Source organism: Leptonychotes weddellii, chromosome 2 (assembly GCF_054177405.1).
Source record: "Leptonychotes weddellii isolate Sample4059 chromosome 2, ASM5417740v2, whole genome shotgun sequence".
Taxonomy (NCBI): Eukaryota; Metazoa; Chordata; class Mammalia; order Carnivora; family Phocidae; genus Leptonychotes; species Leptonychotes weddellii.
Genome location: NC_138370.1, coordinates 60838150 through 60851883, shown reverse-complemented (window position 1 = coordinate 60851883; position 13734 = coordinate 60838150). Strand labels below are relative to the sequence as shown.

The 13734-nt window shown below is 39.9% G+C and overlaps 1 protein-coding gene across 8 annotated transcripts in view; it reads left to right on the top strand.

Moving 5' to 3' along the window:
* The first annotated feature begins 573 nt into the window (after positions 1-573).
* The window catches only part of GUCY1A1 (guanylate cyclase 1 soluble subunit alpha 1), a 63899-nt gene continuing 50738 nt past the window's right edge, over positions 574-13734 (top strand). Inside the window, exons 1-3 of one of the 8 annotated variants that reach the window (XM_081811575.1) lie at positions 574-664; positions 1066-1214; positions 1593-1666. The gene's annotated coding sequence lies outside the window, so the exon portion shown is untranslated. The other 7 variants (XM_006727270.3, XM_031026466.2, XM_031026482.2 and 4 more) reach the window with 7 other exon arrangements.

The window sequence follows — 13734 nt, the reverse complement described above, 5'->3', positions numbered from 1 at the left end:
CCTGAACTTTTGCCTGATACTAAGGCAAAGTTTACTTAAATGCTTTTTTTTTTTTTTAAGATTTATTTATTTATTTGTCAGAGAAAGAGAGAAAGAGCATGAACAGGGGGAGTGGCAGGCAGAAGGAGAAGCAGGCTCCCCAAAGAGCAGGGAGCCCAATGAAGGACTCCCTGAGCCAAAGACAGTCGCTTAACCGACTGGGCCACCCAGGCATCCCCTTAAAAGCTTTTTTTTTTTTTTAAATTTAAATGTCTTTTTTCCCCCTTCTTTGCTTATTCTCACTCATGTTTGCCATGAGGAGAACATAGTGCACAAGGCTGGGAGAAAATTTTGCAAATGTGGTGAGTCTAACATGGGACTAGATCATGTGCTGGATGTTGGGAGAAATATAAGAATTGCAGATAACCATGAACGATTTGTTTCAGAGTTCCTGGGTTTGAAGAAGAATCACATAATAATCAGGATTAATTACGAATTCACAATGAAACAGCATAATGAGACTTTTTTAAGTCAGGAAACTGACTCAAAATCAGTGTCAGAACTTATTTTTCTGTGCTGGAATTCTCTCTCTCTCTCTCACACACACACACACACACACACACACACAAGCAATAGAAATGAATGCACTGAACCAAGCAGAATCAGGACTTTACTGGAAAGATGTGTAAGTTTTGCAATCGCAGAATTGCACTTGCAAAGGCGTAGATTGGTTTTAAACCCATAAACCAGGACAAGAAAACCGTCCGTGCGGTATTAACTTCTGAGCAGAAATGTTGGGGGTTTTAACTACTGTAAGCGACAGTTTTTCTGGACCAGTATGTAGTGGAGATTTTTTTTCTTTTTTCTAAGTGAGCCAAATTTTCCTTGAGTTCCCTCCCCTTTTTGTTTGTTTGTTTGTTTCTCTTCCTTTGTCCCTGTCCCTTCTCCCTGTCTCCACACAGTAACTGCTGGGATGGCGATTGGGCAGCTAGAGAGGCCAGGACTCAGTTCCCCTGCCCTAGTCTGGGCGTTGTGGGTGGGACTCCAACACAGAGGGCTGATTTTCCAAAGCAGGTTTCTATGCAGTTTTCCAACACTTTGGCTGAGCTAAACCCGAGGCAAAAGGCAAAGAGCAGCCAGGGAGCCGCCCCAGGCGACCGACACCTGCGGAAGGAGAGGGGGCGGGGAGCGTCACGAGCATCGGCGGGACCCAGACCCTGAGTGACCTCACCATGGTGCGTTTTAGTCGCTACTTTCTTTTTCAGTCTTTCGGTGCTGGGAAGGGGAAGGATTCTGAAAAGAACTTAAATGCCGTAGGGAAAGGGATTATAAGGGATCCTTTGGAGTCATCAGAAGAGAGAGAGATACGGAGACAGGGAGGGACCACGGCCAGAGCTGATTGAGTGTTTGGGAGCAGAGCGGGGAATCCGGTTTGCGAGGCACATCGCGTCCCGCCCAGCCTGTTGAGCAGGTAGACCGGAGTGAGCCCAAGTGTGAATACCGCGGTCGCGTGTTTGGTGGCTGCACTCGCGCCCCGACTGACAGGTGCGGCTGCAGGGTCCCTCTCCCGCTCACCCTCCTGTCCCTGACGCCCACTCTCTCTGCGTTCGCAGTGGGGATTTGCCAGGCGCACCCTGGAGCTGCCGGAGATCCGGAAACGCAGCCGCGAGGTCTGCGAAGCCAGCGAGTAAGTGGTCTGTCTCTGAGTGCCCACGCGGCTCGGGGCTCCCCAGAGAGGCAGTCCTTCTCCCCGGGCCCCTGGCCTGGGCTCATCCCCGTTCCCCTCCCTGGGAAGACTTCCGCGCGCTCCCAGCTGCTCAGCCCCTGGGGGCCGGGGCCCGGTTCCCACGGCGGGGAGGAGCGAGGGAGCAAAGGAGACGGCGCCCGGGGGGCCCGGCTCAGGGCCCGGGGGAGCTGCGGGGCCCGAGGGAAGAGGACTGACGGGGGTGGGCGCCGGGCCGCGCAGCGCCCGCGGCGGCGCTCGGAGAGCCGGGGCGTGAGAACGCGCGGGGCGCGCTGGGGCCGCTGCTCTCCCACGGCCGGGGCGCCGGGGCCTCGGGCGCACGCGAGGGCCAGCTGCGGCAGCAAAGGGCCGCCGGGACCTGAGAGCCGGCCGGGGCTCGAGGCCGCGCCCCGGCTTCACCGCAACTTCACCCCGCCGGCTGCTGCGTGGGCGAACCATTCGCCCTTGTAGAGAGCAAACAGCTGCGATCGCTCGATTGCTTAGAGAAAGCATCCAGCAAACTTCCAGCAGGGCTGCTCGGGGCTGGACCCAAGAGTAAGTGTGTGTGTGTGTGTGTGTGTGTGTGTGTGTGTACGCGCGGGGTGTGTGTGTGTGCGTGTGTGTGTGTACGCGCGTGGTCTAATTTGGCAGACCATTTTTCTGTTCTCATTATGACTGCAGCACTTGGGGAGATGGTGAGCAGGGGATCACAACCGTCTCTGCACGTCGCGTCTGTGCCTGCAGCCTGAGCTTGCTGAGCTGAGCAGCTTCACAGTGGCACTTGTGTGAGGGGCTGCCGTGCATCGTAGTCATGTGATTTCAGGCTATGGATTTCGTGCGTCTTTCTTTTGCTCACTTATTTCCTACGGTTCTTCATTTTGCACTGGATGAAGTTTGTATCTTCTGAAGTAATCCAGGTTGAACCTCTCCCTTAATGGTAACCGGTCAGAGTCACCTTGTTTCCAACATACGGAAAACTCGTCTGAGTTTTAAATACAACAGGCCATATTGTGTGTGTGTGTGTGTGTGTGTGTGTGTGCGTGCATTTATTTTGTATCAGTAGTGATTTTTCAGGGTCAGTCTTCTGATGGTGATATCATTAAATGTCTACCTACTTAACTTGAACTGGTCTTGTGGGAACATCATTAACCCTCTGGTTACATACATAAACGTCGAAGCACTTAATGATAGAGACTTTTAAATCTTAGTTCATAATGTGGAAGTAATCTGTTGCTTTTCCTAAAATGGCTATATGTCTCTTCAGGAGTGGTCGTGTCAGGTGCTATACTATGAAGAGTGGTAAAAAATCAGTAACAATAAAAATATAACAACAATATGAAAATCTAAGATTCCAAAGCAAACTTTAATTTGTCAAAAAGCTGTATAAGCTTTATTACTCTTTGAGTGAGATTATCTGTGTAGTCTGTGTTCTGCTAAGTTATTAAACAACTGGGTCGGTAGATCTTCTTCAAGGAGTCATGAAGCCCCTGATATTGTATTTAAACATTTGAATCGCTGCATTTTTAGGGCGATGGTCCAGAGTTCTCAGATATCCAAAGGGATCTTTGACCCAACAGAAAAATAACCACAAAGTTAAAATATATGAGCTTTACTTTTTCTTGTCAAAACAATAGGCTTTCTACATAAAGCCTGCGGACATAAAATGGTAGGAAAAATTCTAGAATAACTCATGTTATTATAATTAAACATTTCATATAAGATAGGCCCACTTGTATGTTTTTAAATGTATCAGGAAACTTAGGTAGGGGAACTTTATTTAGTAGAAATTTGTGATGAATACATAGGCACATTCTGTTTCTTCTGCTGTAAGATCTCTTTCTAGTATGATACAGAAAATAAAAATTATATTTTTCACTATTTGAAACCCAACAGAAATATAAAGTACTTATACTTGGTATGGTGTTTCAAAGTGTGTGAATATAAATTATCCCTTAAAGGCCATGTTTTTAGATGTCCAGGTATAGAATATCTAAGATAGTTTTCTGTCATTTAGAGAATGTGGAAGAAAATGTAAAGGTATTTGACTTATATCTGGCAACACCAAAGGAAAAAGAAATGTGGGAAACTTCATAAGTCTTAGTCCTTATATTTCTTACAACTATGGTTTATGAAACAATCTTATTTTAAGGCATTATTTTGAAAAAGTGTTTTAATATTGCACTGAAAACTAAAGAAATGATAACTGAAATGAAATTATTTCTATTATGAATACATCAATAAAATATTTTTGTGCCTAAATGTCAACTGTTATGTCATAGATATTTTTCAAACAAAAAGACTTAAATTTTTAGTTAATACCAGGTTGGTTTGTTTTCTATAAATTAAGATTGGATAACCTTGAATTTTGTCAGAATTCATATCAGGGAAATTAAATCCTGTATTTACATTTGTAGATCACATTTGCTAACAATTAATAATGACTGTAGGGGGGAGAATATTTATTTTTTTAATAGTATCAGTACCCAAAAAATCTCTAGTTAAAAATCAAATTAGCCTTAAGAATTAATTTCTCCATGTAAGGAGAAGTAGAAAGCTAAAACAGTATTTGAGTAAATCAAAAAATATGTTACTGATGGGAAAATTTTTTGGAGGAAATTAGTTATTGAGAATATTTTCCATATGTCAGATTTGCCAGCAAGCTGCTTAGCTTCTCTTTTTTTTGCTGGGATAAATAACTTTTATGGCACTGATTTTTATACCATTTAATTATAGATATTCACCCAAGCTACTTTTCTTAAATACTACTAATTACTTTTCTGTATATTTGTAGAAAGAGATGTTTTTCTTTGTAAAATATCAATAAATTTAGTTTTTAGTCTCTAGACCATCTGGATTTACTCAGTAGGTATTTGCTAGGTGCCTATGCAATAGTTTTGAGTATTTCTACCTTGACCTGATACAAGAAGGGTTTTTGACAATTTTTAGGTTTTTATATGAACAAATTTGGCTGTCCATGGACTACTCGACTTATTTGGGGTTGGAATAATGTTTGGCTATCCTGAATCACATTTGCTTGTTTTATTTCTCTCAAACCGTTTAGAAGTGTCTGACCTATTTCATATTTTTTTCTCTCTCCTGGGTTCAGGCCAACAGATTTTATCTTCCTATAGTCATGAGGGTTATAGAGTATGAATAGAATTATTTGCAAGGAGTGAAGAGCTTTAGGTAAGCTCCCTCCTCAGCCTACAGTAGGAAAGAATGATTACCTTATAAAACTTGAGGGTCTCTGGGGCATGATTACCCCTTCCCACAAAAATGTGATTTTCACTGCTTGTAGTTACTCATATCACTTACCCGAAATGCTTTCTGGCAATTAATACTTGTTTTATAATATGAACCCTCCCTTTCAGAAAATCAAAGGCAACTCAATTTAATTAACTTACCACATACCACCACCTCCTACTCACCACAGTAGGAATTAGCAAGAAGCCAACAGAAGACAATGGCTTTGGGAGTGAACACCCGGGGGAAAGGAAGTTGAGCAGACCAAAAAAAACTTCTTAATCCTGAATTTTTTTTCCAGGTCTGACCTATCTACATGTCTCCTTTCTCTATGTGGCATTACATTAAAAATACCTGTAAATATGTCTATATTGCCTACCGAACTCAGATCTCTTTCAGGATACTCATCACTGGATCCACAGTACCTGGCACATAGTAGGTGTCTATTAAGATTAATTGTGTTGTCTTTGTAATTACTGAATTAAGGGTTTTTTTATGCCTTGATACTATAAATTATTCTGTTCAAGAATACGATTTTTTAAAGAAATATTTGTTTTGCACTGATGCTCAATGGAATATTATGGTCTTGATCATCCAGAGACATTGCTGTGCTCTTCTCTCATATGGCTTTCAGCCTGTTCAGAACTGCTTGTAAACTGTTACTTCTTTCACCATCGTCCAATTACCCTTTGTTTTTTTAAATTTACGTCTTTCACTTGTGTTACCCTGCCCCCATTACCAGTGCTTTTTGACCTCCTGAACATTCGACTTTCCTTGGGAATCTAAAATAATGGAGGTTTTTCATCAGCTGTCATTGTTCAGGGCTTCATTCAACATCTACGGATTTGGCTTTCACAGGACCATAACCTGCTCGACCTCCCTCTGGGAGTCCGCTGGTATTCACCCACTTGGGCCTTCTCATCACTCAGGAGTGCGCTGGCTGAACGAAAAACTAAGCATTTCATAGTCTTTCTTACCAACAACCTCTTATCCCTCCCCTAATTCCACTCACTCATCACTACCCAACACCCTTCTCTCCCATTACTGTTCGTTGGCCGCCCCCAATTTTCTCATGTTTTCCTCTTTACTTACCACACTCGTCTTGAACAGCAATGTCAACTCTGCTTCAGACTTCAGATCTCTTGCCACTAGAGCTACCAGAATCTGATTCACTCTAACTTCAGCTTAAGAGATGGTTAACAGTGCTAAGAAGTTAGTTTATCCTCTCTTGGATAATTCCATATCAAATTCTCTCAGAGTATGAGCAAGTCTCCTCATAATACTTGTTCCATATTTTTCTAGGTTTTCCGTCTGCCCACATTAGCCTTACTCTTTTCATTCTTAGCAGATGACCTTATTTCTGTATTCACAGAGAATATTAAGACCAATTTAGGCAAATCATTTATCAAGATTCATCTGGAACTTAGGAGGCATTTCTTTATTTGACCCATCTTGAGCATAAGAACTCTTTTCTTATATAGAACAATACTATTTATCTCTGTAATATTCATATCCTGATTATTACCTCTTAGAGTACTTACACAAAATGCTTTTATATATGACAACTCTTGTGTCTCTATTGGTACTATCCAGTTCCTTCAACTCATCCTTATTTGACATGACTTGAAAGTCTCATTATCATCAGGGAACTTCTCTTTTGGATGCACTCCTGTTTTTCTTAAAGTGTGGGCCCTAGAGCTGAACATAGATGAGCGGACTGCTATCATTAGATATATCTGGCTAAGTCCTCTGGATATCGTATGGTAAATCATCCTAAAATCTAATCTGTTTTTCCCCCATTTTTTTTTTTTTTGCATCCACACTACATTGTTTATTATGGATCCTTTTGTCCGTACTCTTCTGCAGATATATTTCTCCTCAGTTGTACATTTGGCCACTTGAGTTGGGACTTTTAAAAATACTTACTGCAGGGGCGCCTGGGTGGCTCAGTCGTTAAGCGTCTGCCTTCGGCTCAGGTCATGGTCCCAGGGTCCTGGGATCAAGTCCCACGTCGGGCTCCCCGCTCGGCGGGAAGCCTGCTTCTCCCTCTCCCACTCCCCCTGCTTGTGTTCCCTCTCTCGCTGTATCTCTCTCTGTCAAATAAATAAAATCTTTAAAAAAAAAAAATACTTACTGCAATTAAATATAATCTTTACCTTTAGTTAGTCTACTGTTCCAGAAGGTCAAGGTATTTTTGGATTCTGATTCCTTGATAAAGATTAGCCATTCTTCCCAATTTAGCAACATTAATAGATTTGATTAGGATACAATTAAGATCTTCATCCAAGTAACTGCAAAATGCTGAACTGGAAGGACATCTGGCACAATCCTAGATCCTAGACACCTTCTTCTTGCTTTACATTAGTCTATGAATTAATAGTCCTCTTTATGAGGATGTCCAGCCAAATATATCATCAATATCTCTTTCTTTGGAGTTTACATTCCTTTGTGTAGCCCAGGAATATACTGTGACAGACTTGGTCAAATTCCTTGGGAAAATGCATTTCTACTTTCTGCAGAATAGATACCAAGTTATTATTTTTATATAATGATATGCTCCCTGCGACCTTCACTAGCTTGTAGGTAACAACATATCACATTTTGAATACTCACATACCATAGTGTTACAGATCTCTTCGGAATCATGCCTGGAATGAACGTCAAGCTCTCTAGGCTGGAGTTGATGGAATCACCTTCTCTATTTTGAAAATTGAGACAATGACTGGATGCTTCCTTCTCTATCAACCCTTCTCTTCATTGTAATATTTTTAAAGATGATTTTAACTATTCCCTTATTTCATCCACAAATGCTTTCAGTACTTCGTCATGTAGTTTCTTCACATGAATGGATTTAAACTCATTTAGAATATTTAATATCATTCTATACCTTGGGCCTTAAATTTGTTATTTTGATTTCGGTCTTACTTTTGCCAGTATGATTATTATTTTCTTGAGGAATGGAGATGAAACAAAACAAAAATAGAGTAATTCTGCTTGACCAGTCCTGTGCCATCATTTGAATTTCCTCACATCCCCCTCAAGTCCTTGAACTCTTCCTATACCAATATAAATGCCATTATCTCCACTTTATCTGAAAGATAAATTAAAAGAATTAAAAGAACTTTTTTTGAATTTGTAATTTTTGAAAGCTTCAGCTTATTTTATATTTTATGACACTCTTCTCAGAGGCTCAGTCACTTTTTGTACTTCACGCAGTAAGGTTTATTAAGGATTATGTTCATCACTGAGTGACATACAACACAGTTTATGACACAGTCCCTGACTTGAGGGAATTTAAAGTCTGCATGTAGAGATAACAGAACCCAGAAGTAGTCTCAGAATTACACACATCAGCACTTATCAATGAACTTAATATTAGTGCTGGTCTGAAGAACTTAAAGGAGAGAGCTTTGCAGGGTGGAAATACTGAAGGCTCTCTAGGGAAGATCTGGCTCTTAGTTGAGATTTTAAAAGAGACTGATGTGGGACTTTGCAGGACCTGCAGGATTTAAATATAGAGAAGAGTGGGAAGGGTGTTCTGGGCAGAGAACAGGAAAGGCGCCGAACAGGAAGCGGGTGAGTGGGGTGTGCGTGTGTGCATCCACGTGCGTGCATGTCTATGAGGAACCAGGGTATGGAGGGAGAAGGGGCAACAGCAAGTCTCCTCAAGAATACCTTTGAAGTATTTCTTTGTGTGAAATACTACTACCCGCCCCCCATTTCTAGATTTCTTTTCCCTTTGCTCAGTTTTCGAGAGGCCCATACCTACTCAACCTTTTAGTCTCAAATTAGGCTCTACTTCTCAGAAACTTTCCCTGACCTTTCCAGCCTGTGTTAAGTGCTCTGTTATGTTTTTCTTCAATGCCCTGTGCTTCCCCCATCATATTATTATACTACCCTGTAATTGCTTGCTGAATTGTCTGTTTTCACCAGTACACTCCTATTCGGTGGCAGGAGGTACCATTTCTGTCTAGTTCTCATTCTATTCATAGACACCTAATAGAAGTGTCCCATGGATCCTAAGCACTCAGTAAAAATGTGTGATATGATACAGGCGTGCTTGGAGTGATGAGGTTATGTTGGGGCATATTTATAAAAAGATTTAAGGTAAAGAGAGGTTAGATTACAAAAGACCAGGATGCCAGGCTGAGTTTTTGCTTTATTAGGTAATGTAGAACTATCTTGTTTTTTTAGTTTAGGGACAGGATACGGCACATGCATGACTTTTAATTAGACCTTTGTAAATCAATTCAAACTATTCAAAATTTGATATGCTTTTCTAGATTTAATGAGGAAATTATTTGGCTCCTTACCTTGCATCAGGTGTTTCCATCTGTGAGGTTGAGAAGCCCCCATAACTTTAATGCCATTCGTTTTGTTAAAGAAGTTTTGTTATTTTACTAGTCTAATTTTATTTGTAGGATATTGAAGTTATTAGCTGCTGATTGTTCTCAATTTTCAATCATTTTGCAGCTTCCGATGCTATTATAAATATTTAAATGTTATGTGGTTTATATTATTAAGTTAATAACACACAGGGCAAGGAATTTCAATGTTCCATTGGTATAATATAAACTTTTTTTTTTTTAAAGATTTTATTTATTTATTCATGAGAGACCGAGAGAGAGAGAGAGGCAGAGGGAGAAGCAGGCTCCCAAGGAGCAGGGAGCCCGATGTGGGACTCGATCCCAGGACCCTGAGATCATGACCTGAGCCGAAGGCAGACGCTTAACCATCTGAGCCACCCAGGCGCCCATAATATAAACTTTTAAGTCATATATTTGTGAGCATAAAGTTTAACAAAGATAGCACAATACGTGGAGTATTTAGGGGATTACAACTCTATTATGGAAGAGATTTGGATAAGCACATTAACATTGTCAGTACTTGATATGTCCAATATTTAAAACAAGATATTCTTACAGTGGATTAGTATTCATTTGTAAATGTGATTAGGAAAACGCACTTTTCCCAGTGAAGACTCTTTGGGTAAAATTCCATTTTTTAAGTGTTTTAAAATATTCGCAGTCATTAATTGTAAGTAACATTCCTCTTTGTCCACCTCTACCCCAAATAACAATTTAATACCCCATGCATCTAGTTCTGGTTCTTTTCTCTAGTGACTGGCTTACAGTAATTCTTATGTTTGTGTTGTGTTGTCTTATGCTTAAAAAAATCAGCAGTGGTATATAGGAGAGCTGTAATCTTTCTTGAGAAAGTCTGTTCCTTGGGTAGATAGCAAATTATCCGAACTGAATTTGCTAGCTTTCCCCATCCGCTCTTTCTTTGCCACCCTTTGAAGCTATAAGAATTTATCCTGATTTAAACTGGATTACCACCTGTAACTCATCTCATGGCTTGGCCAAGGGCAAGAAGGTTGTATTTGAGGAGTTTCATAAGGCCATCTACCACAAAAGTTTTTCTTCCACTGGTCCTCTCCTAGGGACAACTCCTTCGGATTGATGTAGTCCTTTGGATTTTATCTCTAGGAGGCCCTGGAATAACTGTTTTACTCAGAAGAACAGCATAACCTTTTTTGCCCAATAGCAAAAGTCACATTTATTATGTTGCCTTATACCTTCAAGCAAGAGTATGATTTCTTGGACTGTAGAGAGAGAAAGGAAGTAAGAGAAAAAGAAAACTGAAAGACCTAGCATGTAGGACATAATTGAGAAAGGTAGATACAAGTAGGGTACATTTGGGTGACAGTATGGTGTTCAGACAAAAAGAGGAAGGTTAAAAAAAGTTTAAGGTCCTGAAAAGAGTTGTTTCTTCACATTTTTATTCCCTATCCTAACTGGGGATGGTTAGAACATTTTCCTCACCAGCATGTTGTGGTCTTGATTATTTATCTAAATCAAACCAGAGTAACATCAATTTAGTTATATTTATCTTAATATTGGATCTGTTTCAGTACATAGTGGAAATTGGTAGCTGTAGGTTGTCGTAGTCTGTTTTACACACGGTAAAATGGTGTTTGGCTACGTTTCTTTTTTTTTTTTTTTTGAGATTTTATTTATTTATTTGAGAGAGAGAGAATGAGAGACAGAGAGCACGAGAGGGAAGAGGGTCAGAGGGAGAAGCAGACCCCCCGCTGAGCAGGGAGCCCGATGCGGGACTCGATCCCGGGACTCCAGGATCATGATCTGAGCCGAAGGCAGTGGCCCAACCAACTGAGCCACCCAGGCGCCCTGGCTACGTTTCTTTACATTAACTGTCCTTGATAAATATCACTGGTCATTGTATGAGTAGCAAGAATTTGCTGCATGCCATGTGTTAAAAATGATTTTCAGTGTTGTAGAGATCATGCAGTGTTCATAATTTCAAGTAGTCTGCCAGCCTTACTTTACTGTCTAACTCTGCTGGCCAATGTCTTGGTTATTCTCTTACTTGATTCTGTGTTATGGATATATTGTCTTTACTGTACTTGGTCACCAAGCTCTTTTTGCTTGTTTGTTTCTGTCATTGTCTTTTGCACATCTTTTTCTGCTCCTTAGAATACCTTTCTTGTTTCTATGCCTTGTTATTTCTTACTTATTCTAGAAGCTTCAACTTGAGTCTTTTTTCGAGGAAGCATTTACCAGTGTACCAAGTCAGGTTTAGATGCAGATTTTCTGTCTTCCCATCATATGTCATGAGAGATCACACTTTAACTGAATGTGTGTGCTTTTAGTCTGTCCACACCCCATTCCCTACATGAAACATTCCTTAAGGGTCTAGTGCTGCTTTGTTTTTATTTCTTTTTGTTTTTGTTTTCTGAAACCTCATCTCTTAGAAAGTAGTCATAGATGCTTAATATTTCTGGATATATGAACAAATGAATGGATGGATGGATGGATGGATAAATTGAGGAATTCGGGTAGAAGAAAGGGGAATATTTTAAGGGAAGATCAGGTAGAGTAATTATAAAGAAAGGTCCTGGAGAAAGCATGTTGTGATGGAGTCCAGAGCAGTATATAGACTTTGAAGAGGAAATACATTGTCTTGTCCAAAATCAGAAAGAATATCCATTGGTGGATACAGAATTAGTGTGACGTTAAGGTAAATGCTGTGGAAGAGAGCAGTGGCATTACCCAAATGATTTGTGAGATATAAACCTAAAGTATATTAATTGAAAGCACTAACTATGCATTTGATAAAAGAACCCACAATCATTATATACTTGTTTGAAGTAAAAAGTAATATTTTTTTCTTTTTTAAAATATTTTATTTATTTATTTATTTTAGAGAGAGAGAAAGAGTGTGAGCGGGAGGTGGGTCAGAAGGAGAGGGAAAGAGAGAATCTTAAGCAGGCTTCTCCCAGAGCATGAGACTGACTCAGGGCTCGATCCCAGGACCCTGAGATCATGACCTGAGTGGAAATCAAGAGTCGATGCTTAACCAACTGAGCCACCCAGGCGCCCCAAAAGTAATATATTTTTTTAACATTTAACAAATTCAGGTTGTTTTGGTTGAAGTCTATGAAAAAATCCCAGCCTTACTCTGATACACAGTTGAAAAGGGAGGAGTGATTTAATAGTATTTTCAGATAATTATAGATTTTTCTGGTATAAAAATTTCAAAATTTGAAACATGATCATAACCTAAAGGTTACTTGCAGTATGGGATGAGAAACCATTAAAATCTGTGTTCTGTGAATGGATCTTTATTAATGCACGATTTTGTAACATCATGGTCATTGGAAAATACTGGTTCACTGAGCTTTGCCAGGTCTAACAAAGGTGGATGCACTCTACATTTTATCATGTAGTATCAAAAAATCGCATTCATCAGTATCACCTTGGATCTCCTCCGGAAAAATTTTTAAGTATTGGGAAGCTGTCGAGTTCACCATGGCAGATGTAGAAGGTCCAGCTGTGGTGTGGTGTGATGGCTGAGAAAGTCTCCCAGTCTCATCTTTTCAAGCCAATAACCCATCCATAAATATATGAAAAATACAAATAAATTTTCCTTTCAATTGGAATAAATATTATTAAATTCTAACATAGCAGCTTAAGTGAAAAATTTGCAATTTAGAAAACAACATAATTTAATATTACTGCAAAACAAAATAGCAAAGTGTAGTTATTTTTTGTATTTACATGGAGGTGTAAGAAAAACTCGGGAATTTCAAAATGATGCTTTATTGAGCAATGATGAGGTTACAGAGATAATAGCAAGTATATCCAGTGATTTCTGGGAAGAGCACAGCAGAAGTTCTGAGAACAAACTGAGTTAGTCCCTAGCATACATACATTTATACATGAAATCTACTACCTTAGAAAATTCTACGCAAGCACAGATTCCATTGGCTAATAAAATTAGGACATTGTTAGATGATTAGATGTCGTATAGCTTCTGGAAAGCTGCACTCAATACCTTTAGAGAATGAGAATGAAAAGGGCACTTGGTATCTCAGTACTGTTATGAAAATAGTTGTGATGTTGCATATCCTTTACAGGGCCTCAGGGCATCCCCAAGAACTTGCAGATGACACGTTGAGAACTACTGCTTTAGGTCAACCAAGCCTCGAGCAATGTAACTTACAGGCGTTAGAGCAATTTTATACCTAATTTCAGAAACTAGGAGTCAACATTTATTAAGCACATATTATATTCCAAGCATTGTTAAAACTGAATTAAAATTAAAGCATTATTGAACCCCTTGAGAAATGTTCTACCTTATCACTTAAATGTACAGATGAGGAAATGGAGTCAAGAGCAGAAAAGTAATTTGCCTTACTGTCATAACTTCTGTTAGTGGTGGAACCAGTGTTTGTAGTTAGGCAGCGTCCATCCTCTTAAATACTA